Genomic DNA, 19,856 nt, shown 5'->3' with positions numbered 1-19,856 from the left:
TGTTATTGCATCTGGAACAAACCTTAAAGCTCTCCACCAAACAATAGACATCGGTTTCTTTATTTCTTTCCTCTGAGTTGCAATGTGCTCTGGTGCCTCAAAGGATATCTTTCCTGTTTCATATGCTTGGCAAACATCCACGATGCTCTGAAACACTGAGTCCTCACGGAAGACAATGCAGGTAACATCCCTATATCTTGCAACGGCGGTGTTCAAATCCTTTGCCTCAACCTTATTACCTGGTATGCCTTGCGTATTGCTTACAACACCTTTCAAGCATCTATAGAATCGAGTCCTCTTTGCCATGTACTCCGATGTAGGTCTCCTGCCCTTCACTGTTTGTGGCTTTCCACAGCCCATCCATAACTCCCTTGCCTTTATCAAGATCTCAGAAAGAGAAGAGCTTTTTTTCAACCTAAATGGAGCAGAATTCAGCCTCTCTGATTCTAGAATGTACTTCGAGTCATCATTAAATATGCATATATGACAAATGACCCATTGAAACTTTTCCATCCACTCAATCTGTGGCAAGTTTCCTTTTCTTCCCTCATCAAGGGCGATCCTGCAAGCCTCACAAAAGTGTTGCCCATCAATGGGCTCAAACCTGCATCTTTCTAAGAATCTATTCTTTGCCAGCATGTATCTCTTCTCGATGTCACTCCCATATCGGCTTTGGTACAAAGCCTCTCCACGAACAAAGTCACTCCTTCTAAAGTTCTCAAAAGCATCAAGAAAGTCCACGCGCTTTTGAAATGTGACATCAGGCAATGTAGGATCATCTTCTTGAAGTCTCTTAAATGCCATAGGACGAAGAGTGATATTAGTGGCAACGGGAGTTCTTGTTTTCCTTGTATCTTCATACAATTTGCGTGCAAATATCTTATCGAGCTTTCTTTGATTTGTGAACAATGAAGCTCGATCAATAAGCATTGTGGCCACGCTGAATTGTGAAAATCCCCAAATGTATCCCTCATCCTCTGGAGGATGTAAGTCCGCCACACTTATAGAAAAGTCTTCGAGACTTGTATCTTCTTCTTGCTGATCTTTCTCTTCATCGCTATCCAATTTTTCGCCTGGTTTTAAATAGCCTGCACTTGAGCGATCTCCATGTGGAGTAGGAGTTATTTTTGCTCTCTTTCTGGGAATAGCTATAGCACTTTAGTCTACCTCACGATCACTCCTTGTTCCTGTAGTTGCAGCAGTCGATGGCGTAGGTACAGTTGGAGATACTGTAGTTACACTTGTTGGAGTTACCGGAGTTACCGCCACAGATATTGACGGTACTTGAGGGTTATATGTTATAGATGGCATACTTAGTGCTGTTGAAGGTTCAACACCACCACTTGGAAATGCATCCCACATTTTCTTCAATGCTTCTAAGGCATTAAGTAATTCTTGGGATCCCTCAATTGAATCTGGTAACGGCTTCAAGAAGTGCTTCGGAGTAACTCGTAACTTGTAAACCACCTCGTCATTCTTTCCTTGGCACACAATTTCTATCAAATTGTTTTCTTTAATATTGATGTTTGATACCATGCCACCATTTCTTACTGCCTCTGCAAAATATTTCGGGCTTGATATGTTCTCTGAAGTGATCACCAAAAAATACTTTGATTTGCGCTCCATAAAATACCAAGCATGTTCAAGGTATTTGAAAGACACCTTGGAACCAAAACTGGAAGCCATGGAAACTATAGTTTTCTGAAAAACAATCAAAAATAAAAAATGAGAAATACAATGATTTTCAAACTCAAAATATTAAATAAATTTTTAATTAAATATTTTTTAAGTTTTATTTATTTTTAATTTTTAAAATAAAATATTTTTTTTCTTTTTTAATTATTTTATTTTAATTAATTAGTTTATTTTTCTATTTAAAATTTAATTTAATTTTTTTAATTTTTTTAAGTTTTATTTATTTTAACTTTTTTAATTTTGACGGGACAGGACGAAGGAAAGCGCGGGGAAGGGGGAGCGGGGGGAGCGGGAGGGGACGACGGCGGGGACGAGGAGGGGGCGTGGGGCAAGGGAGAGACGGAGGGGGCTCGGGCGGGGAGGGGGAGGCGGAGGGGCACTGCTGCCCCGCAACAGGTGAGCCCCTCCCCCTCCCCGCCTGCGCTCCCTCCCCTTGCCCCATGCCCCCTTACCCTCCCACGCCCACCCCTTGCCCGCCACCTTGCGATGTCCCCCTCCCCGCCCCTTGCCCGCCCCCTTGCCCTCCCCACCCCCACCTCTTCCCTCCGCCCGCCCCGCACCTGTTGCGCACGCAACAGATGTCCTCCCCTCGCCCGTCCCCTTGCCCTCCCCGCGCCCCATGCCCCCCCTTCCATCCGCCCACCCCCTTGCTCTCCCCATGCCCCCCCTTCCCTTCCCCTTGCCTCCTGTTGCGCACGCAACAGGTGGGGGATCCCCCCACCTGTTGCGCACACCTGTTGCATGCGCAACAGGTGAGGGGGCATCGCCCCCCTCCCCGCCCCCCTCGCCTGCTTGCCCTCCCCACGCCCCCCCTCCCCTTCCCCCTCCCCCACTCCCCTCGCCCGCCGCCCCTCCCCTCACCCTCGCCCGCCCCCTCGCCCCTCCTCCCCCTTGCCCCTCCCCCTCACCCTCGCCCTCACCTGCCCCCTCGCCCGCTTGCCCGCCCCCCCTCCCCTTCCCCCTCCCCTCGCCCTCGCCCGCCCCTTCGCCCCTCCTCCCCCATCCTCGCCCCCCCTCCCCCTTGCCCCTCCCCCCCACGCCCTCCGCCCCACGCCCCCCCCTCGCCCTCCACGCCCCCCCCGCCCTCCGCTCGCCCCCCGCTCTCCCCCCCCTTCCCTTGCCCCCCCTCCCCTTCCCGCGCTCCCCCCACCCCCCCCCTTCCCTCCGCCCCCCAGCCCCCCCCCTCTCCGCGCCCGCCCCCCCCCTTCCCTCTGCCTCCCCCAGCCCCACCCCCCCGCGCGCCCGCCCCCCCCCTTCCCTTCGCCCTCCCCACGCCCCCCTCGCGCGCCCGCCCCCTTCCGTCGACGGAAGGGGGCGGGCGCGGGGGGGGGCATGGGGAGGGCGGAGGGGTCGACGACAGGGGGTAGGGGCGGGGGGGGGGGCGTGGGGAGGGCGGGAGGAAGGGGGGGGCGTGGGGAGGGCAGAGGGGAGGGAAGGGGGGGGCGGAGGGGAGGGAAGGGGGAGGGACGACAGGGAGGGGGAGGGCGGAGGGAGGGGGGGCGGAAGGAAGGGGGGAGCGACGACAAGCGGCAGGGGGAAGGGAAGGAAGGGGGCGGGAGGAGGGAGCAGGCAACGGGAAGGGGCCTTGGGGAGGGAGGAGAGGGGAAGGGGGAAGGGAAGGGAAGGGAAGGGAGGGGAGAAGCGGGAGGAGAGGGGAAGGGAGGGGAAGGGGAGGGGAGAGAGGAAGTTGGAGAAGAGGGAGTACCTGAGTGGAGAGGTGGTGGAGCTCCAGGAGAGTTGTGAGACAGAATGAGGAGAAGTAGAGTTTTATAAGAAATGGATAGCTTTTAGGTCAAGTCAGCTTTTTTTAGTTTTTAAGGTTTTTTTAGTTCTTTTAGGTTCACTATAAGTAGAACATTCTTCATTCTCTCTTTCATTCAAAGATCATTCGTTTACACTCCACGCTTCTCTCCTCTCATCAACCTGTTGCAGGATTCGCAAAAATTTTCAAAATGTTGCAAGAGGTGAGTTCATTTCTAACCTATTGCGTACGCAAGAACTTCTAAGAATCAAGTTTTTATAAATTTGAATTTTTTTTCAAATCCGATCTTTTTCTCAAAAACTTGTGTGTACGCAACAACTTAAAAAACCATTTTAGCATTAAATCTTTTTTTCCACAAATTTTCCTCTTTAACTCAAACTCTCACAACCCCTCCCTACCTATTGCGTACGCAACAACTTCAAAACAAAATTTAACACTCAAACCCTACCTATTGCGTACGCAACAACTTCAAAACAAAATTTAATCATAAATCTCTCAAAAAAACTCATCAACAAAAAAAAAACAATCTATTACAAATTTCTCTCTCAACCTCAAAGCCACTCAAACCTCCCTACCTATTGCGTACGCAACAACTCCAAAACAAAATTCAATCATAAATCTCTCCAAAAAACTCCTTTTAAAAAAAAAACAATCTATAACACATTTCTCTCTTAACCTCAAAAGCACTCAAACCTTCCTACCTATTGCGTACGCAACAACTTCAAAACAAAATTTTATCACAAATCCTCCAAAAAACTCTTCTCACTACACTTTATTACAAATATCTCTATAACCCTCAAAACCACTCAAATGTTCTACCTATTGCGTACGCAACAACTTCAAAACAAAATTTAATCATAAATCTTTTCAAAAAACTATTCTCACTACACTTTATTAATATAAGAAATCCATTTATAATATTTTTACCCCATAATATAATAAATTTTTATTAACTAATGTTAAAATATAATTTTGCTAAAATATATATTATTAATCTATAAATTAATATAAATATTATATAAATAAATATATAAATACATTAATTTAAGAAAAAAGTTGAAAGGAGATCTTCTAGCATATGTGCTTTATATAATACTTAGTCTTAAAACAATGAAGAATTAGTGAATATATTGCTCTTCTATACATTATTAACTTAAAAACTAATATAATATAAATTAATTATTATATAAATTTAAATAAATATATAAATAATTAATATTATGCATTAATAACATTTAAAATTATGTAGATTATATACTAATAATCTTTCAATTTTAAAAAGTAGTCAATAAAAGAATTAAATTAATTTTAAAATTAAGAAAATATTAAAATTTACACACTTACTTTTAGCATGTATGCTTTTATTCCATGTGTATAATACTTGTTAGTTAGTCGAAAAATGAAAAATTAGATAATGTATTTGTAAGGTAGGTATTTAAAACCATAGAATCTAGAAGACTACACTATCATTGCATCCATATTATTTTTTTACTTTAGTAACCATCAGATATCCATGATTCCATGTGTATAATACTTGTTAGTTAGTCGAAAGAATGCAAAATTAGATAATGTATTTGTAAGGTAGGTATTTAAAACCATAGAATCTAGAAGACTACAGTATCATTGCATCCATATCATTTTTTTTACTTTAGTAAGCACCAGATATCCATGGTATCCATGATATGGAATACATATTTCTTAGAATGTCCATGATATGGAATATATATTTCTTCGAATATTTCTTATCAAATACTTTTTCATTTCTTCTCATACACCATGCACTTGTTCCTAATCAGTGTGCATACATCACTTCTTCGAATCGGTGTGCTTTTAGCCTATGTTCTTGTTCCTAATCAGTAGGATACTTTGAGTAGGTAGGCTTGTAACTACTTAAAGTAAAGCCTTTGCAAAGGATCGTACCTTTTGATACACCATGCAGCATGAATGTAAAAAAATCTGAATCGGTGTGCTTTTAGCCTATGTGCTTGTCCCTAATCAGTAGGATACTTTGACTAGGTAGACTTATACTTACTTAAAGTAAAGCCTTTGCAATGTATCGTACCTATAAACAAAACACTTTGGAAAGCATATAACATATAGTCTATATATATCTAAACTAAATACTTTATAATGCATATTTTATATAGTCTATATATCTTAAATCTTACACCCTAAATCTTAAATCCTAAAGTTTCCTAAATCTTAGGTTATATAATCTAAGCTCTTAAACTTATATAATAGTTATAATCCCTAAACCTTAAATCCTAATCCCTATAACTTAAGTTCTAAAACTTAATTTTCAATTCTAAACCCTAGATTCTACACTCTAAGCTCATGATCTTATATACTAAACCTTAAAACCTAAATCCTGAACCTTAAAACAATAATCATAAACCCTAAACCCTATATTTTTAACCGTAAACCCTAAACCCTAAACCCTAAAAATATAATCATAAACACTAAATCCTAAACACTAAATCTTAAATCCTAAGCCCTAAATCCTTAACCCTAAATACTAAACCCTAAACCCTAACCTAAAATACAATCAAAATTTTATGATTTTTCTCGATTTGTGCAACATGTTAGATATACCCCCAACCTGTTGCTTGAGCAACAGGTTGGGGGGTATACAACAGGTTGGGGGATATACCCCCCAACCTGTTGCTCAACCAACAAAATTTTATGATTTTTCTCGATTTGTGCAACATGTTAGATATACCCCCAACCTGTTGCTTGAGCAATAGGTTGGGGGGTATACAACAGGTTGGGGGATATACCCCCAACCTGTTGCTCAAGCAACAGGTTGGGGGGTATATCCAACATGTTGCACAAATCAAGAAAATTCTAGATTTGTGCAACATGTTGGATATACTCCTCAACCTGTTGCTTGAGCAACAGGTTGGGGGACCTATATCCCCCAACCTGTTGCTCAAGCAACAAGTTGAGGAGTATATTATACCCCCAACCTATTGCTCAAGCAATAGGTTGAGGAGTATATTAAACATGTTGCACAAATCGAGAATTTTCTTGATTTGTGCAATCAAGAACAGGTTGGGGGTATATCCAACCTGTTGCACAAATCTAGAATTTTCTTGATTTGAGCAACAGGTTGAGGAGTATATCCAACATGTTGCACAAATCGAGAAAATTCTCGATTTGTGCAACAGGTTGGATATACCCCCAACCTGTTGCTCAAGCAACAGGTTGGGAGATATATCCAACAACAGGCCTCCAACCTATTGCTTGGGGGATATATCCAACAACAGGCCTCCAGGTTGGGGGGTATATGCAACCTGTTGCACAAATCAAGAATTTTCTTGATTTGTGTAACAAATTGGATATACCACCCAACCTGTTGCTCAAGCAACAGGTTGGGGGATATATCTAACAACAGGCCTCCAACCTGTTGCTTGGGGGATATATCCAACTGTTGAACCTGTTGCCTGGGGGATATATCCAACTACTGCTCAACCTTGCACAAATCAAGATTTTTCAGTTGTAGGTTGGATATATTCCCCAATTGTATATCAAATTGTTGCACAAACAAGAAAAATTCTTGATTTGTGCAATAAGTTGGATATATCCCCCAACCTCTTGCTTGATATATCCAACCGGTTGCTCAAGCAACAAGTTGGGGGATATATCCAACCTATTGCACAAATTAAAAAAATTCATTAAATTTTGGTTGTATTTTAGGGTTAAGGTTTAGGGTTTAAGATTTAAGATTTAGGGTTTAGGATTTAAGATTTAGGGTTTAGGATTTAGAGTTTATGGTTTAAGGTTTAGGATTTATTGTTTAGGAGTTTAGGATTCAGGGTTTAGGAATTAAATGTTTAAAGTTTAGGATTTACGGTGGTTAAGATGTTTTGGTATTAATTATTTAAAGTTTAGGATGTAGGGTTTAGGTTAATCCTTCTCTGCTAGTTTTGATATAGAAGTTATTAAGTAATAATAAGCTCAATGATTATTTATTAAATGTTCATTTTGAGTTGCTAATTTACTTTTATACATAAAACAGATATTCACCCTAACAGAGGGTATGGATGTGGTGTTATATAAGAAGAATGAAGTGGTGGCTTTTGGACGAATTCATAGTCTTGATCCTATGAATGTGTGTCATTTTCAACGTTGTGGTGAGAGAAGATGTGTAGTGATAATCACCAACATTGTAAATCCTGAAGTACATTTAAAATATCCACATGGAGACTTTGAAACATTGGGAGATATCTTACAATGTGACATATTTGATATGCAAGCACACAGAACACTCTGGGACCAAGACGAAATTGTTCCAAAGACATACTTTCAAGATATCAAGAAAACTTATATCCAGGGGAAAAAAGTACAGATGTTATCTCGTCGCTCCGGAGAAGTTTTAGCAATTGGCAACTTTAAGGGCTATGCTCAGAGTTTTCTCTGTATAGTGGAGATAATTAAGTTGACTAGTGCAGGTGTCATTCAAATTGCAATGGATAGTACTTCACAATTAGACGTCCATAATACTACGTCTCAACTACAAGCTCATAGTACTTGTAAATGGGGGTTAGCTTTCTTGAAATCAAGTTTGCCCAAGACAGTTTCCTTCAATGTCATGGAAGACACAACAGAATATTATCAGAAGAAAAAGACTATAACACAAATGGGATCCAAATTGATAAGAAGCTATAGTAGTAATCAAGAGTATCATAGTGGCATGCTCACAGGTATCGAGGACATTATAGTAACAGATGTTGATGTAGAAAAGGTTTATTGTGTTGCAAGTGACTCAAATATACTCACTGGTATAGAATACTTGTCTTGTGTTGCAAGTGACTCGAACAGGCTCACTGGTATAGAAGACTTGTCATGTGTTGCAAGTGACTCGAACAGGCTCACTGGTATAGAAGATTTATCCTGTGTTGCAAGTGACTCAAACAGGCTCACTGGTATAGAAGACTTGTCTTCTTGTGCTACAAGTGACTCAAACATGCTTATTGATATAAAAGACAGAAGATGTGTTGAGAATAATAAGATGGGACCACAAAGAAAAATACACGCAAAGATCAATGGGATAAGTGATGCAATAACAGGAATTGATGTTATTAGTGACAATGATCATGATGTTACCACTCGAATACAAGGCAAAAGGGGCAGAGAATCTGAGAATATTGTTGCTAGCATGCCAGAGAATATAGATGGGAGAATCTTGAGTTACGAAGGAGAAACAGTTCAACCACAAAATTCAAGAGACATTGGCAACAAATTGACATCAATGAACATGTCGACCAGATTGCCATTTCCAAGATATTATAAGGTATCAAATAATTCTCAAGCCTACACTGCATTTGATTATAAAGATGAAGATTCAAGGGAAATGGATTCGAGGTTTGATGGTCTTACAACTAGAAAATGCAAGACACTATTTACAAAAAGAAAGTATGTGAGTGTGAAGAGGCGAAGAATCATGGCATCAATTCCAGAACCAAAGAGACATGTGATGCTATCCGAGGAGAATATGGAAAGGATGCTTATGCGAGTTTGTTGCAAGAGACTTTGCATTAGAAAAGTTGGGAAAGATGATTGTGCAGCCATAAGCCTTGGTATTTGGAGTAAGACAACGCCTAATAGACATAACTATCTTCTTCAAGAGTTTTCATGCTTTCTTCATCAAGGCACTAATCAAGATTTGAGCACAGGACACTGTAAACCTAGATTGAAACCCATGGTTAATGGGAGACCCATTTGCAATCGAGGATATCAATGGTTAACTGGACTATCACATGGCACATATTGGACCATCTGGGCAGAGGTGAAAGAAAAAGTTATTCATACAATTCATGGAAATACCTACAAGCTTAAATGCCATGGAAGCACTATAAATGCAACCGCAACATTAAAGCAAGTTCTCAAAGACCATGCATTACCGCAGCCTCATCTTCAACAAACAATGCTAGATGGACGTGTCGAATGCCAACAACATCTTCCTTTGGGAATGACAAAGAAGGTCGTCCTAGAGACTGTCAATAAAACTTTACAAGACAGAGACGAGAGCATGATTTCACGATCAACCTTGTACAAAATTTGGCGTAGAGATTTTTGCCATGTCAAGACACCATCAAAGCAAAGGATGTCAAAATGTAAGACATGTGATGAATTAAAAAATGCCATTGAACATAGTAAATGTGAGCAGCAACGAGGAAGATATATTAAATGGCGATCAATCCATTTACGTCATGTGCAGGATGCTCGAAAGTTGTATGCTTCTTGGAGAGAGGAAGCTATTTCACATGTCGATAAGTCCATGTGCATCACCATTGATGGCATGGACCAGAATACAACCACTTTGCCACGATATAGACGTATCCCACCGGCATTGGAGGGCAAACGTGGACTAAAAACACACTTGTGTGGAGTATTAGTACATGGATACTGAATCTTTTGTGATGTATGGATTGATAGTTTGCATGACCATGATAGTAACCAGGTTGTTACATCAATCATGAAAGCAATAAGAAAGGTCAAAGATGCTCGCGGATGTTTGCCTAACACATTGCGAATACAAGCTGATAATTGTTGGAGAGAGAACAAGAATAAATATATATTTGCTTTATGCTCTATGTTGGTTGGTTTGAAAATATTTGAAGAAGTGGAAGTTGGCTTTCTTCTTGTCGGCCATACACATGAAGACATAGATCAAATCTTCAGTGCTATCTCTGGTGAGTTGAAGGCAATGGATGTTTTGACAATGGAGGATATGCTATTTCGAATTGGGAAAAAAATTGGAGGTTCTCGCAAGGAAGAATCAGAAGTGGCTATCTTAGAGAGGATGGTAGATTGGAGAGCATTTATAGAGCCACATTTACAAACAGGAGATGATGCCCTAATAGGACACACAAATCCACACTACTTTCGGTTTCACATGCATAACAATATTCCATTGATGCAATGGAAGCACTACTCAGTAGATGGAGATCATTTATGGAGTGAGTCATATGCTTTATTACAACGAATAATTCCATTGGAGGAAACTAGATTTGTTCTTGCAAAAAACAAATCACTTGACATAGATGAAATGAAAGGCTTGAAAGCCTTCATTAAACATCTTCAAAGTATGATGCAGAAATATCCTGAGCAATCAACTAAGAATTTGGAGACAATTAAATCAACTAAAGCACTTATCCAATCTTTAGAAAGACAAGAAAACTTAATGAGCATTGAATACTCTGAATCCTTTTGGCCAGAACAAGCTAGGTCACCAAGTTTTCCTTTGGATATAAATATGTTAGTAGATATGGAGGAAGCAGAGGAATGCCTTTTACCTCGAAAATATTGTGGCAGGAAGGGAGACAAACCCTTACCAGAGTTTATACCATGTAATGAGATTGAAGAGGGTCTATTTGTTGCAGATTGGGCATCTGATCCGGGTTCAGAGTTGGATGACCAAGGTGGCCCAATTTGGGTTGCAAAGGTTACTAAGATAGAAAGGGATGACAAGGGAACTCCTATAACATTTACAGCTTTATGGTATGAACCAAAGCCATTAAAAAATCTCCCGAGAAGATATACAATAAAACAACTCTATGAGGGATGCTTGCAAAAAATACGTGAATGGGTTCCAAATAATGAGGGATTAACAGAGGTGGAAGTCAGTAGCATTATTCATCGCTGGAAATCGAGGACACGAAGTTTTAAAAAGAAGCATGGATACAATGTTGAAAAATGTATCACAGTCCCTGATCCAAGTCGTGTCCATATTAAACATCATTTGGCAAGACTTGACCCATCAAGCTCAAATACATTACATGAATCTGATGACTTTGAATGAGATTCAGATGCATAAGATAATGTTTTGTATGCTTTTTTCCATACAAGTGGTGTATCTATACACCACCAATAAGATAATTTATTGTATGGTTTGTTTTTTAAAAAAGGGTGTATCTATACACCACTTATGTATTGAATTCAACAAACTCTTTTTTTTCAAAAAAATGGTGTATCTATACACCACTTATATGTTGAATTCAACAAACTCTTTTCATATGGTGTCATATTTTCACTTCATAGTGTTAAAATTGAACTTGAGTTAGGAGACTACTATTATTATTATTATAGTTATTGGATGGGGGCACCATGCATGAGTTTGGGAATTATAGCTTCAGCGAGCCACTTTTTTTAAAATTAGAGGTTACCACTTGACTTTTTACTAGCTTAATAAGGCCATCTTTGTATATAAGTGACCCATTAAGTGCTCAAAAAACCCAATTTTTTAGCTCACTAAGTGAAGTTGAGTGGAGAGGATATGCTCCAAAAAAAAGTCCAAACCAAGAGAGAAAGTCCAAAAATTTTGAATAGTGTGTTAACAATGTATTTGCAAGCTACTAGTAAGGGAGATACACACAACAAAGAAACAAAACAAACAATGTGAACGATATTCGTATCATTCAAAAGGCCTGCCCAAAGGGGAAAATCCAAGAAAATTCATGGGCATACAAAAATATTTGATCAAAGCTAAAGAGATTCCCGATTTGAATGTAAAGAACACAATGAAGGCTGTGAAGCAACGTCTTTTCTAGCAATTGATCCTATGGGGATATCAAAAAAAAGATGGAAGGGCAAATTTTCAAAGGCCAACAATCAATGAAGACATCTGCGTATCGAGACATCTCAGCCTTCTCGTAATCTGACATTGCTAATAAGACTCAAAGACTGCTAGAAAGATGGCAGTGAGTGCATCACAGAGACTAAGAGAAATATGTTGAACACTTGATCAATGGAGTTCCACAATGGATGAGTTTTATGGATCCACGAGGGGCTACCTCTCGAGGTATCAAAATCTTCAGAATCACCCTGCTCCATTTTGCCAACATGAACAAAACATCAGAGGAGATCTGGATGGAAAACACACAACAATCACTTTCTAGCAACAATAAAATAGGTGGCTGTATGATTGACAGAGCCTCGACAGGACTCTATTCATCCAGCAGTCGACAGGACTCTATTCATCAGTAAACAGCTGAGAGAGAGAGAGAGAGAGAGAGCAGTTGAGGGGGCGAAATCACCTCAAAGCACCTTGTAGCATTTGAGAGAGAGTAGCAGATAGAGTCAAACATAGGGAGGGGCAAGGGGAGAGACAGAGAGACAGAGGAGGGGGGAGAAAAGAGATAGAGAGACCATGTCGTGGAGGAAGTTACAAGGCTTTCACATTTTTGTTGCATTCTCAAAAATTTGAGCATTCAAAGGTGCTTTACCCTGCTTGTAATAGCACCTACTTAGACATGTCCCAGATTGCACTTTTGTACCACCTTAATATGCTACCACCCAATAGACAATGGAAGTGAAAACCACACTTGTATTAAGGAAAAGTTTGTTACAACCAAGTCGCATCGACTTGAATTATTCACTTAGTAGAGAGTTAGTAACAAACTCTTATCCCAGCAAGCCAAGTAAGACAGAGCGTGAACTCCACGATGCCACTTGCTCTACTCTCTTCCCCCTATTACAAATTGCTTCTTCTAGTCTGTTGTTGCATAATCGACTTCAAAAACTAATACACTTGGTTTGGGAAATTATTATGTGCTATTAGTCTATTGCCCTTAGTTTATGGTTGCCCCTACTTCAGAGGTAGGGTCACCACTTCCTATTGCTAGTGCTTGCCATTCAAAAGTTTACAAACTTGCAATACTCGCAGTCGCTCACTATTCAAAACTTAACCAAGAGAGGAGTGCCGCCTGGTTGCCAAAGACAAGTGCCACCTACTGGTAAGTTCGCATGTTGATTAACCCAAGGGCCAACACCAAATGCACTTAATGAGCCTTTTGAAAGATGGTGGCTCATAAAATCTTAGGGACGAGTGGTGAAATCTTGAGGTGATTATTTGAAATTTCACAGCGACATCCGATAGTAAAATATCATGCTACTAAAAAGATTTGATGTGTGTCTGGTCTATAACATGTCATGCCAACCCATAGTTGACTTTTCAATCCAACTCACTAATGCTCGTTGTAGTGTACCCCAAAATAGTTTTATGATTCAGTTGGTTACTCTTGAACTTTTACTCAACATTTCTCATCCATTGGGCATACGAGTAACATGTGTAAGAAAAAAATACAACGTCTGTGCTCAATAGATAACAGGATCTCGTATGCAAGAGAGAAAAGCAGATAGTATGGAGAATAAAAAATTTGATTACTGTAAAACTGATACAATAGATGGCACTGCCTCCCAGCCGTGCACTCCTGTGTGAGAAGCTTCGATGGCATGATGGAAAGAGTAGAGAACAGAGGTTGGATGCTAAGGAATTAGGGTTTCTATAGCCAGTGATGATGATGGGCTTCACAGGCTTGCTCTTATATAGCCACTAGGCGTAGTCAGTTAGACCCAATTTGGTGACTGACCCAGTGGCCCAAAACGACCGACCTCCAACGACCGTCGATCTCAAAATAGGTCACCGACCACACGAAAGAACCGTGGCGCAAAATAGAGCAACACACCTATGGTGTCTGATCAGCCCTGTCTGATCAACCCTGTCTGATCAGCCCAGAGCCATCCGGGATCATCTGGGGCTCCAAACGGGCCCCGCAACTCGAGAGTGGGCTGCCCCGAGAAATGCTCCGTCTACCCTCAGTGTGATCAGTCATGGGATGCCTTCCCGCACTTGCATGTAGCCTAGTTGGCAGTGTGCCAACTCTGTCTGAAGCCGTCCAGCCATCAGGCCACACATGGCCCCCATCTGGTGTCCAAACTAGGACCTATCGGATAACCGAGCTACTCAAATGCCTTCTCCTCATATGGGGGGCTTACAAGTAGAGTTACCTGGCTCCCGCATAGTTACACGAGAGTGGAGCATTGATATCTAACACCCCTCCTCAATGTCGACCCGCAAGTAAACTTACTTTTTTGGCCCAATGCCAAGTCGATGAAGATGCCTCTCCAGCAAGTCTCTTCCAAGAGCCTTCGTGAAGATGTCCACAGCATTCTCTGTAGTCGAACAGTACACCAAGTCGACCTCTCCATCCATGATGAGCTCGCATATAAAGTGATATTGAATCTCAATGTGTTTTGTGCGAGCATGGAACATAGGGTTCTTTGCAATTGCCATGCAACTCTGATTGTCACATGATAATTGCGTAGGCTTGTTCTACACTGCACCCATGTCCCCTAAAATCCTCCTCAACCACACTGCCTCACAAGAAGAAAAACATGTTGATTTGTACTCAGCCTCGGTAGAAGAAAGAGAAACTGTGGGTTGCTTCTTGCTAACCCATGACACAGCTCCATATCTAAGTGAGAAACAATAACCTATCACTGATCTCCTGCTGTCCACATCTCCTACCCAATCCAAGTCACAGAATCTAGTCAAGATGTTGCCCTTGGTATAGGTCATGGCATAATCAAGTGTGCCTTTGATGTATTTCAGCACCGCATCCCTGCACTCAGCCATGCCAAATGCCTTCAGTATCTCTCCAGCATACTTCAGCTGTGAAATGAAGATCTGTTTTGGCTCTTGCCAAACTTCAATCCCCAAACAAAAATGCATCAGTCTGAGGTCTGTCATTTCAAACTCTCTTCCTAGCAAATGCTTTGTCTGCAAGATCTTCTCTTCATGGTTCCCTGTTATGACAAGGTCGTCCACATAAAGGACCATGATCATACACTTGCCTCCTTCTCTGTAGATATACAAATTTGCATTAGATGGGCTCCTCCTAAACCCGCTTTGCAAAAAGTAGACATCAATATGTTGGTACCACGCTCGTAGGGCCTGTTTCAGCCCGTAAAGTGTCTTCTTTAGTTTATAGACTTTACCTTCTGAACCGGGGATCACAAAACCTGGTGGTTGTTCCACATATACCTCCTCCTTGAGATCGCCATTCAGAAAGGCAGATTTTACATCCATCTAAAACACGGGCCAACTTCCCTGTGCTGCTAAAGCCAAAACACTACGAATTGTGGTTAGTCGAGTTGTGGGAGCAAAAGTATCCTGATAATCAAAACCATGTACCTGTGCGAATCCTTATGCCACGAGCTGAGTCTTGTACTTATCCAACGTGCCGTTGGACTTGTACTTGGTCTTGTACACCCACTTGGTGCCGATTACCTTATGTTTTGGTGGTCGATCCACAAGGTCCCAAGTGTTGTTCTTCATTATGGAGCCATACTTCGACTGCATAGCCTCCATCCACCTATCATCACCATGCGCCTCTTTAAGACACTTGGGTTCTTCAGCACAGATCACCTCTATCATCAAAGCGTAGTTGACCAAGTGTTCATGCGCCCTTCTTTGCTCCTCTAATCTCTTGGACTAGCAGTGTTCGGATGGTTCCTCCTCAATGGCTGGAGGTTCTTTGTCGTCCAAAAGCTGCTTTACCCACTTCGGGAATGGCCGTTGTTGTTGTGGTTCTGCAGGCTCTTCTTTCTCTTCTTTATCTTGAATCCTCCCAAGCATCGTTGGGGGAGTTTGGTCTACTGTTAGTGGTTGTACTGGATGGATATCCTGGTCCAGGTTGTCTGGGAAGGAAGCATCCTCCTCCAATTGATGCGGCTGTTCTGAGAAGACCACATCGTGACTTACTATTACCTTCTCGGTAACAGGATTATAGAGATGGTAACCCTCCTTCGCCTCTTCACTGTAGCCCAAGAAAATACACTTCCGGTTCTTCGGTTCCCATTTGGTCATGTTAGCATCAGGGACATGAACAAAACAGTCACATCCAAAAACTCTGAAATGTGCAGCTGAAGGTTTCTTATCAGAAAAGGCCTGCAATGGAGTCATCCCGTTCACAGCCTTCGTGTAGCTACAATTCAAAATGTAAACTGCTGTGTTACATGCTTCAGCCCAGAAAGGCTTTGGCAAATCTTTCCCTTTCATCATACTCCTGCCCATTTCATAGATGACACGCATCTTGCGCTCTGCTACTTCATTTTGCTGTGATGTATGTGGCGGGGTTTTCTGCCTCTTGATCCCGTGACTTTTGCAGTAACTTTCGAATTCACTTGATGTGAACACTCCACCTCTGTCTGATCTCAACTTCTTCACCTTCCTCCCTGTTTCTTTCTCGACCATGACATGCCATTCTTTGAACTTACTAAAAGCCTCATCTTTAGTCTTCAGGAAGTATATCCGTATCCTTCTACTGTAGTCGTCAGCATCATGAAGTAGTAGGAACCACCCAAAGCTTCCGTCTCCATCTTTCCACAGAGGTCCGTGTGAACGAGCTCTAGAGGAGCCTTTGCCCTACTGGCCTCTTTAGGAAAGGGCTGCCAATGCTGCTTGCCCATCATGCAAGCTTCACATACATCGGGCAGATCTGTAATTTCTGGTAGGTCTGCAATCATTCCACTTTTATGCATCTCCTTTAAAGAACTAAGGTTTAGATGACCAAACCTCTCATTCCATAGCTTAGTGTTGCTCACATCGGCTCGAGCACTGAAAGCTCAGAGTTCGTAGATGTTGTTGCGCCATGTACCTTTACCAATTGCCTTCCCTTGAAGATTCAAAATATGTGCGCCATTCTTATCGAATTGAACTTTGAGGTCCCGATCCGTGATCGCACAAATGAACAACAAGTTCCTCTTGATATCTGGCACATAAAGAACATCGGACAACTGTTTTACAACTCCATCTGACTTGAGAGCAATCATACCTTTTCCTTTTGTTGGACATTTTGTATCATTGCCCACTGCTACCAGGATGTCATTCCCTACCAAATGTAGAGAGGTATACCAATCCTTCCAATTGCTCATGTGGCATGATGCACCACTGTCAATAATCCAAGGTTCATCCGCAGGTACATGAACTACCTCCGTGCAAATCTCCTCAATTGCTACGAATAGCTCTACTGGTACTGCCTGCGTGCTGTTGCTCGACTCTTTCTTTACTCCGTTCTTCTCATCTGCAATCTTCTTCTGGCACTCATTCTGCTTGTGCCCTACCTTGTTGCAATAGAAGCACTTGATCTTCTTCTTTCTCTATTTACCATCAGAAGAAGATGGGTTACCAGAGTCCTTACGCTTACCTCTCTTTCATCCAGTCGAGAAAGCCAAATCTTCTCCAGTCCTCATCTTTTGACGCATCTCCTCCTCCAAAAGCATCGCGCTGAAATCCTCAAAGTTGAGGGGCAAATTACTGTTCTGTGTATTCAGCACCGTAACAAGACCGTCGTACTTTGGTGGTGATGATGATGCCAATCGCAGTCATCTGATCGTGCAGATTCTTCACCCTGGTGATGAACTTCTCTACCGTTTTAGACTCGGACAGTTTCTCATTCGTGAGTTGAGTCTCCAGATTCTGAATCCGCATCTGATTCGTGGTCTCGTACTGATTTTTCAAGACCGTCCAGGCCTCCTCCGTTGTGGTGACATGTTGAATTAAAGCCATGACAGAATCACTTACATTGCAGACAATAGAACACAGTGCATCTACATTTCTTCTTGTCCACGCGAGAATCTGATCCGCAGTTGGTACTATTTGTTGTCCTACATTCGTTGGATTCGATCTCGCAACCGGCTTCATGTCCACCCCAGTAGTAGTATCCCAAAGCTCATATGCGCTTAGGATGGTCTTCATCTTGAACTTCCAGAGTGGATAGTTAGTGCCGTCCAACTTTCCACTTTCGCCAAACGATGGGATTTGCAGTCTTGCGGACTGGGTCATCCCTCACAATCTGCTCGCAAACAGAAACACACTACCAAATCTTCTTTCTAGAGCCCAAGCTCTGATACCATGTAAGAAAACAATACAACCTCTATGCTCAACAAATAACAAGATCCCGTATGCAAGAGAGAAAAGCAGATAGTATGGAGAATCAAAATTCTGATTATTGTAAAACTAATATAATAGATGGCGCTGCCTCCCAGCCGTGAGCTCCTGTGTGAGAAGCTTCAATGGCATGCTAGAAACAGTAGAGGACAGAGGCTGGATGCTAAGGAATCAGGGTTGCTATAGCCAGTGATGATGATGGGCTTCACGAGCTTGCTCTTATATAGCCACTAGGCGTAGTCAGTTAGACCCAATTGGGAGACCGACCCAGTCCGCCCAAAACGGCAAACTGGAGGTCGGTGCCGAAATAGGCCACCAACCACACGATAGAACTGTGGTGCAAAATAGAGCAACTCACCTATGGTGTTCGTTCGGCCCAGAGCCATCCGGGATCATCTGGGGCTCCAAACGGGCCCTGCAACCCGAGAGTGGACTGCCTCGAGAAATGCTCCATCTACCCTCAATGTGGTCAGTCATGGGATGCCTTCCCGCACTTGCATGTAGCCTAGTTGGTAGTGTGTCAACTCTATCTGAAGCCGTCTAGCCATCAGGCCACACATGGCCTCCATCTGGTGTCCAAACCAAGACCTACAGGATAACCGAGCTACTCAAATGCCTTCTCCTCATATGGGGGGCTTACAAGTAGAGTTAGCTGGTTCCCGCGTAGTTACATGAGAGTGGAGCATTGATATCTAACAACATGACCCGTCATAGACAGGTTAACAATCAAGGCAGGTGTCCCTTGGGAAAACTGGAACTCCCAAATATAATGGTAGGGGACTCAAGGTGAGATCTTAAAATGTTAGCAATTTTAAGAAATATAGATTCATGGTTCAAGATCTCTACGCACCTTGGGCTTGGATCTATGCTCAAATTACTCCGTGACCACCTAGATGAGTGGCCATGTGATAGTGTAAAGCATTTCAAAAAACAACCCTCTCTTATCATCCCCCAACACACACCTACTCTCTCTCTCTCTCTCTCTCTCTCTCTCTCTCTCTCTTTCCCTCTCTCCATCACACGCCCATGTGCTTCTCTCCCATTAGTGTCTTTGTCACATGCATGCACACATGTACACTCAAACATAGAAGATCCCCCCCCTCCCCCTCCCCCTTTTCTCTTTTCATGAATCTGCAAACACATACATGCACACATACTTGGCATGGACTAACATGACCCACCTCCCCCTTTGGCTTCCACATGGCAACTCTTCCCTAGTCAAAAAATAGAAGTAAATATAGAGGTGTTTATATGTGTATTGATTTTAAACATGCATAAAATACCTTTTCCAACAAAAAGCAATACTTAGGCTTAACTAAGATCTAAATCAAAGAACCCTAAAAAGAATCTAAATATTGAGATCCATAATAAAACCTAAAATGTTATTTCTTGAACTTAAAGGAAAACTTACAAAAAAATATTTTAACACATTGAGAGGACGATTCAATCAAATGAGCAGCTGTTATGGCTCCAAACTTCACAAGCACCATTTTGTCTCCATCTTAGCAAAGCCACAATGAGGCCAAAAGCAATCACAAAGGGAAAGTCCAAAAAAATTAGAGAGACAAGGAGAGAGATAGATACAAACAGACAGACAGATAGACAGATAGATAGAGAGAGAGAGAGAGAGAGAGAGATGTTTGTTACGACCTCGGAATAATGTTT

Source organism: Dipteris shenzhenensis, chromosome 8 (genome assembly GCF_047967505.1).
Source record: "Dipteris shenzhenensis isolate YYH24624 ecotype China chromosome 8, Dip_SZ_1.0, whole genome shotgun sequence".
In the NCBI taxonomy this organism is placed as follows: Eukaryota; Viridiplantae; Streptophyta; class Polypodiopsida; order Gleicheniales; family Dipteridaceae; genus Dipteris; species Dipteris shenzhenensis.
Note: the sequence above shows the minus strand (reverse complement) of the source record.